General features: G+C 36.0%; 1 protein-coding gene across 1 annotated transcript in view; it reads left to right on the top strand.

The window, feature by feature from the left end:
• LOC129000023 (interaptin-like) overlaps positions 1-8,421 on the top strand; it is a 175,673-nt gene that overhangs the window by 145,924 nt on the left and 21,328 nt on the right. The gene's annotated exons all lie outside the window — the stretch shown is intronic.

The following is an 8,421-nucleotide window of genomic DNA, read 5'->3' as shown; positions in this document are numbered from 1 at the left end:
TATTTCTGTATTTTTCGCTATAGTGACTTTATTATTAGAGATGTATCTAAATGTACGGAAATATGCCGCCATTTTCCAATATGGCGGCCGTAGCACAGCTTCAATTTTAGGGGACTTTTAGTATGTTCAAAAGGAAGGTACACCCAACATCTGTACCAAATTCCCCGGTTGTGCTAATTTTTTTTGGTCCTGTAGGAAAAAGCCAAACATACAAAATGTAGGTCATCTAAAAATACACATTTTTTGTAATTACCATCTTTCTCTAAACCCAACGGGTTTTGAGTTATTTGTTATTAAGTATATTTAGTTTTTTCTATTTATAAAAAAATGGTGAAACACATGGAAATTGACCTTTACTTTCAAGAATGATGATAAATTAAATTATCCCATTTAGTTAAATAGTGTGATACTATAAAATCTTAAAATTTAAGCTTATTTTATGAGTAAAACTACTCCGCCACAGCAAACCTGCATATTTAGCAAATTTCCATTTGATTGTATGTTTAATTAAAAATGTATATAATTAAAATTAGGTTCAACAGGTACCTAGGTTTGATGCTACAGGTAGGTTAGGTTATTATAGTGTGTTTTTTTTTAGTAAAATGTCAATAACTTTAGAAAATAACTAATTTTCCAACTTTGATCATAATATATCTATAAACAAGCAAACTACAACAGTTAACTAATTCATAAGAATAGCATGGGAGTTTTAAATTTACAATTTACAAATTTGAATATACAAATTTTGGTTGTGTTTACTAAAGATGGTGATTATTCGTCACGGTTAGAATATTAACCAAATGGGTTTTTAAAAGGAGATGTTGCCTGTTATTTAAGTAATACTAATAGTAATTCGTACTAAGCACCAAAAATATTGTATGCAGTAAGATAATCTACCATATTTTGTAAAGTACGCAATAGTCATATTAATATTTTATCCTCATTTTTTCCCCCTTTAATAGTTAACATTTTAGTATTTTGATGGCACCACCACACTAACTAACTATACTTGACACCCCATTGTAAATTTAGAAGGCTGTTTTTCGTGTCTACTTCATGTTGGTGACTTATTAAGTATGGTATAGTATAGTTTGAAAACTAAGTATAGTTAGTTTTATTTATCAAAAATCGGTGAAACCCATCGCAATTGACAGTTACTTTCGAGGTTTACGAAAATTATTCATCCCACTTACTCTCTTAATAGTTGATATCAGAGTGATAGTGGTAGTGCCATCAAAATATTAAAATGTTAATTTATTAAATGGGTAAAAATGAGTATAAAATATTAATATGACTATTGCGTACTTTACAAAATATGGTTGATTACCTGACCGCATACAATATTTCGATACTTGGTACGAGTTAATATTACAGTACTTAAATAACTTGCTTCACCTCCTTTTGAAAACCCCTTCGGTTAGTATTCGAAAATTTGTATATTTAAATTTGTAAATTGTAAATCTTAAACTAACATGCTATTCTTATGAATTAGTTTACTGTTGTAGATTGTTTGTTTATAGATTTATTATGATCAAACTTGGAAAATTAGTTATTTAATACTGAGTTATTGAGATTTTACTAAAAAAAAAAACACTATAATAACATACCTGTAGCAGCAAACCTGGGTACCTGTTGAATCTAATTTCATTTAAGTACCTAAATTAATAAAACATCCAATCAAATGGAAATTTGCTAAATCTGCAGGTTTGCTGTGGCGGAGTTGTTTTACTCATAAAATAAGCTTAAATTTTAAGATTGTGTAGTATCATACTATTTAACTAAATGGGATAAATTATCATAATCCTTGAAAGTAACGGTCAATTTCCATGTGTTTCACCATTTTTTGATAAATAGAAAAAACTAAATATACTTAATAACAAATAACTCAAAACCCGTTGGGTTTAGGGAAAGATGGTAAATACAAAAAATGTGTAGTTTTAGATGACCTACATTTTGTATGTTTGGCTTTTTCCTGTATCTCTAATAATAAAGTCACTATAGCGAAAAATACAGAAATATGCCGCCATTTTCCAATATGGCGGCCGTAGCACAGCTTCAATTTTAGGGGACTTTTAGTATGTTCAAAAGGAAGGTACACCCAACATCTGTACCAAATTCCCGGGTTGTGCTATTTTTTTTTAGGTTTATGGAATTTTTCTCTTATTTTTACTGCACTATTAACAGATTCATATTCTTTTCTTTTTTCTCCTTAGTCCTTACCTTAGTCCTCTCTGCTGCCTTGACTCTCTGCCTGCAGTCTCAAATCTGCGCTGTTAAATACAAAATACCCCCGCCGCAGCAAACCTGCAGTCCTGCAGACCAAGCGATTTTCCTTATACCGTTGGAATTCCTCTAAATTATTCTTCCAAATTAATTGTCAGATGTATTTCCTATCTATATATATAAAATCCAATGTATGTTTGTTTGTATGTTTGTTTGTTTGTTTGTCCTTTATGGACTCCGAAACCGCTCGACAGATTGTAATGAAACTTTCAGGCATTATTAAGCATTATTCAAGGATGGTTTTTGTGAAGTTTGGTGCAGATCCGTCAAAAGGGACGGATCCACCCCAGTGGCTCTGGAGTTTCCCATGTTACCTTATGAGTACTCATAATTAAATGGAAATAAAGAATCTTAACAGCTGGTTCATTTAAACAATTTGATTCTGTGATGTTCAATAGCATAAAAAGTTAATAGGTTTACCAACAGAGTGCAGCGCTATTTTTTTATTTATGACAACAGCTAATTTGCAACCAAAACCAACCTGGAGGCGAGTTAGCTAGCGAACGAGCTAGCCTGAAGGCAAGTGAGCGCAGCGAACGAGCTCCAACCTAAAGGTGAGTGAGCGTAGCGAGCGAACTTCAACCAGGACGTGATTGAGCCATGCGAACGAGCTATCTTGAAAATGAACGAGCATTTGACATAAAACCACATTAGGACAGGACGACGTCTGTCGAGCCAGCTAGTTCTCCATAAGATATAAGAATAACATATGGTGATTTTAAATTTACACTTTTTGGGGATTTTTTCCGCACAGCTGACGGTGTATATTCTTTTTGTACAAATAGATAAAAAATTAAAAATAGACCGTCAGCCGTGCTGCGCTTACAATATGTAGGTTCTGACGCACACCGCTGGGGGTGCCATGTAGTTACGGCGTACGTGCTACGTAACTACACGGCACTCCCAGCGGTGAGCGCCAGAACCTATGGTAGCCGCAGCACGGCTGACAGTCTATATTAAATTTAATTCTTTTGTCTATGGTTTCAGTTAGCTAGTTGCGATATTGAAAAGCGCCACGAGAAGTGCTTGCGGACTTTTAAGTCCTCTCAAACTATCAGTTAACTTTTAAAACGTTTTTCGTCTGATGAAGGTTCCTTACTCATTCCTTAGATTCAAATGCATGACTCATTCAATCATTTTAATTTTCTTCTAAAAATTCATTTGTATGTGTAAAATGCTTTCGAATAAAAAGCTTATTCAAACGTATTTACCATTCACTTCCCACTTAAAATTCGGGAGTGTTGTGTTGCTGGAAGTCAAATGTTCGTTTGGTCAAATAATTTATACTTGTGCCAATAGGTCAAAAACTAATGTTTGCCGTGTCTGTAGGTCAAAATCCCATTGAGTCAAATAATTACGAGGAAAACCTGTGGTTCGGATTCTACAATAAACTGTAGGTCCCTTAGTTGCAATTAGCTGTATGGGCTATTAATTAACAGCTGTGACTAAGGAACATGTCGGCCTTAGTCACTAACAAGACTACAAGATCGCGCCACTCACACTCACCATTCACTCATATTTGGGTTACCGACGCACATAGTGGCGTCCCCATCTTAAATAATTTATAATTGATTGATTGAATAATAAAGTCAGTGCTGAAAACGTAGTCTCTGTCAAAGCGATTGACACATCGATATTTTGACCTAATGCAATAGCAGTTTTGATATGACAAAATACGATCAAATGTAAGTTCAGTTTCACTGAGTCAACAGTGTTGGAAGGTCAAAATTAACGTCGGTTCAGACTTTGTAATTTGTCATAATTAGAATAGAACTAAAATTATCATATTTAGCACTCTATTAATGTTTCTTGCCAAATGTTTGGTTAAAACTGTAAATAGGTTGTTTGTTTTTCGAATATAAATTAATGTATTTTCATTTTGTTAAAAACCTTTTGTCAAAATTTGTTACATATGAAAAAGTTAGTACGCGAGGAATTTTGTTATATTTTGGTCAGAGCAGATGTTTTATCAGTGACAAAATTGTTGCTAATAAGTACCGTATATGCTTAACATACGTTTTTGGGAAAATTGTAGGAACATTGGTTGGAGATGAGGTAAATAGGCTACTCACCTTGACGCTGCGGTCAGGACGAGCATCTAAAGTTTCCTGGTGATTATTATATAGGCCTACGTTTGTAAAAATGGAGGAGCATTTGATTTTAGAACTATACTATATCATGTGTTATAATGTACTTACACATATATAACTAGCTGTACCCGCGGGCTTTGCCCCGTTTAACTTCATTAGTGAGCTCGTTCGCATGGCTCAATCACGTCCTGGTTGAAGTTCGTTCGCTACGCTCACTCACCTTTAGGTTGGAGCTCGTTCGCTTCCCTCACTTGCCTTCTAGCTCGTTCGCTACGCTAACTCGCTTCCAGGTTGAAGTTCGTTCGCTACGCTCACTCACCTTTTGGTTGCAAATTGGCTGTAGTCATAAATTAAAAAAAATAATAGTGCTGCACCCTGTTGGTAATCCTTGTAACTTTAATGCTATTGAACATCATAGAACAGAACCAACTTGTTTAATTGAAACAGCTGTTAAGAAATTCCTTTTAAATATGAAAAATCATAGGCTACTCACCTTGACGCTGCGGTCAGGACGAGCATCTAAAGTTTCCTGGTGATTATTATATAGGCCTACGTTTGTAAAAATGGAGGAGCATTTGATTTTAGAACTATACTATATCATGTGTTATAATGTACTTACACATATATAACTAGCTGTACCCGCGGGCTTTGCCCCGTTTAACTTCATTAGTGAGCTCGTTCGCATGGCTCAATCACGTCCTGGTTGAACGTCCTGGTTAACATGGGAAACTCCAGAGCCACTGGGACGGAGCCCCAAAGCCCGATCAGAATAAAAACTACTTAGTTTTCCTATTTAATGCCCAAAGAATCGGTGTATCGAATTTCAGCCTCCTAGGTAAATGGGAAGTGGGAGAATTAGTGAGGAATGAGTGAGTGAGTCAGTCAGTCAGTCAGTGAGGGCTTTGCCTTTTATATATTTAGACTAGCTGTTTGCCCGTTCTACGTACGGGAATCTAGTAGTAAGTTAAAACCTTATATTCAGAACAGGAGTTGGTTTGCATATTTAGTGTGCATTTTTCCAGATATGATGGCAAAACTATAACTGTTTAGGAACACATCACATATAAACCTTCTCAAATACAACATCTGACAGTTTCAAAGCCAAAACGAATGCTTCGCAATTAAATGTCACCCGATCGTGTTAGTCCATATTTTATATCAAACGATGAAAGGATTTGCTTTACAGTATAGATCTATGAGGCATAGCCCTAAGATAGGCATGTAATTTAAAGTTACTTTTCACACTGGTTAAAAGTAGTTAAAACACTACCTCAACCTCACTACTGCACACTTTATTCGGGTCGAAATTGTTATTAACAATGGTGCTCTTGTCTCTTCCACGAAAAATAAGGACATTAATGCGTTACCAACAGACATACACACACAAATACAGAATTGAGTCCACACAACATTTTTGAGTCCAGACAGAAAACGCTAAAAATTATACAGTAAGACATCAATTAAATTTAATAAGCAATATAATAAGTAAACCAACGTTTACATTTGAGAAAAGAACTGTAGTACTTACGACTAATTCAAACTGTATTATAGGTGTTAATTAATCTGTTGGCAAATATATAAATAAATAAATACACAGGCCACAAAACATGTAACATGTAACATTAACAACGTAAAGCTTTAAAAACTTACTATGGTTTGCTAAAAAAACTTTCACTTGATGTGGTGCAGTACCGAAGTTATTAATCTCCTTTGGTTTTAATTTTGTTTTTCAGCTTTCGAAAATCAAAGTTATTTTCCATTAATAGCATTATTTGTAAGCAGCTTTTAATGTTAACATATTAATGGCAGTTTGAAGAAACCACCTTTATCCAAACAAAGGTTTTTCATTTAAAAGATTACGTGATCTCTAAACGATAATCGGTAGGTACATATATCTAGCAAACATTCGGAGGAAATGTGACAAAAAACGCACAAATCTGGGGTTTTGTACGTTTGTAGATTTATTTCCTAAGTAGGAAAAGTACCGATATCGTTGTCGAAATGTAAGTAAGTAGAAACCAAAAGTGACACATTGGAAAAGCGAGTTTAGCTACATCTGTTAAGTTTAACCTCCGTTACGGTACGATCACGGCGAAATCAGACAGATCTTCCAAAATCGCAGCAACATCCACGATCACCCACTGCAGTTGTGATTTTTTACTTTGCACTTTACACAACTGTCATTGAAGCGCCGTCAATGAGTGGAAACCTTTGTAAGCTATATTGGTGACGATGATTAAAAAAATGTAAGTTTCCTTGCACTAATACAACACTGATTCACGGTATTTTCCCCGGTTATCAAAACTCAAGAACAATCGTTGCACTTGCGATTAATTAAACCGGTTAAGTAAGGCACAACGTTTTTAATCTCACTTGGTTTGGATGTGCTGACTAAACTTGATCGGAAATGGTTGCGGTATTTGTAAACAACTTTTAATGTAAACATATCAGTGACAGCTAGAAGTGAGAACTAATCCAAACAGCTGATCGTTATTTCATAAAATGTAATAGTAAACATTGGGAGAAAATTTGACAAAAATCGAACAAAATTGGGTTTTTGATGGTTCGTTATTTTGTTTTCAAAGAAGCGAGGCCATGTTTTTATAGCCAAAGACACTCTCACCAATCCAGTAAATACAGAAAAACGATTAGAACCTTAATCGGGACTCTAGTTTTCTAGGAGTAGGCCGCGTAAAATGACATTTTGGCGTTACAGACGAAGTCACAGAATGGACAAACAGACAGACATACAGACAGAAATTGAGATAAGACTCGTTTCGGCTTTCTTAGGCTATGAAACGTAAAAATAACCAAAAACTGCATGATTCTAAGCAATGTACAGACAAAACTGTAATTTTATTTATATAGATTTAGTGTACATAACATTGAGCGGAGCGAGCGAAGCTCATATACGTCGACTCTTATGCATTTTGTAATACACAAACTCCTCCTAGACGGCTGAATAAATCGTTTTACAATTTTGCATGGTGATAAAGACCATATCGGCGAGTGCCAGCATCTATATGGCGTTAAAAAAGTCCCTCGGGAATCCGCCCCACTGGGTCTCAAAGTTTCAATGTAATCCTTATGGAAGCAGTATTTGACACATAAACAAAGATATATGATCAGCTGTTGACTTTTGAATGCAGTAGATAAAGAAATAGCTGATAGCATTATTCCACAGATATTAGAACAGAAACGGTATGGATCATAAATATAATCAAATGACGAAACTAGCTTGTGGTCCGTGACGTAGGAACTGGTGAAGAAAAAACAGGTCCGCAACGTAGGAAGTGGTGAAGGAAGTAGTCAAGGCGAGCTGTCCGGAGTGTGGGAACTGTTTATGACGATTAGATTGAGGTATCTGCAATCCTAAAATGCTATGGGAAGGGAGGAAAACAGGTCCGTGACGTCGGAAGTAGCGAAGGAAGTAGTCAAGGCGAGCTGTCCGGAGTGAGGAAACTGTTTTTGACGATTAGATTAAGGTATCTACAATCCTTAAATGCTATTTGAAGAGAAGGAAACGGGTCCGCGACGTAGAAAGTGGTGAAGGAAGTAGTCAAGGCAAGCTGTCCAGAGTGTGGAAACTGTTTATGACGATTAGATTAAGGTATCTACAATCCAAAAAGGCTATGGGAAGGGAGGAATACAGGTCCGCGATGTAGGAAGTAGTCAAGGCGAGCTGTGTGGAGTGAGGAAACTGTTTTTCGATTAGATTAAGAAATCTACAATCCTTAAATGCTATTGGAAGAAAAGGAAACGGGTCCGCGACGTAGGAAGTGGTGAAGGAAGTAGTAAAGGCGAGCTGTTTGGGTTATGGGATCTGTTTTTGACCATTAGATCAAGGTATTTGCAATCCTATGGTGCTATGGGAAGGAAGGGAAACAGGTCCGCGATGTAGGAAGTGGTGAGGGAAGTAGTCAAGGCGAGCTGTCCGGAGTGTGGAAACTATTCATGACGATTATATTTAGGTATCTACAATCCTAAAATGCTATGGGAAGGGGAGGAAAACAGGTCCGCGATGTAGGAAGTGGCGAAGGAAATAGTC

The sequence above is a fragment of the Macrosteles quadrilineatus genome, unplaced genomic scaffold, assembly GCF_028750875.1.
Source record: "Macrosteles quadrilineatus isolate MER2022 unplaced genomic scaffold, UCM_ALF_1.0 Scaffold_8__2_contigs__length_117827958, whole genome shotgun sequence".
Classification (NCBI taxonomy): Eukaryota; Metazoa; Arthropoda; class Insecta; order Hemiptera; family Cicadellidae; genus Macrosteles; species Macrosteles quadrilineatus.
Note: the sequence above shows the minus strand (reverse complement) of the source record. Positions and strands in the feature narration are given on the sequence as shown.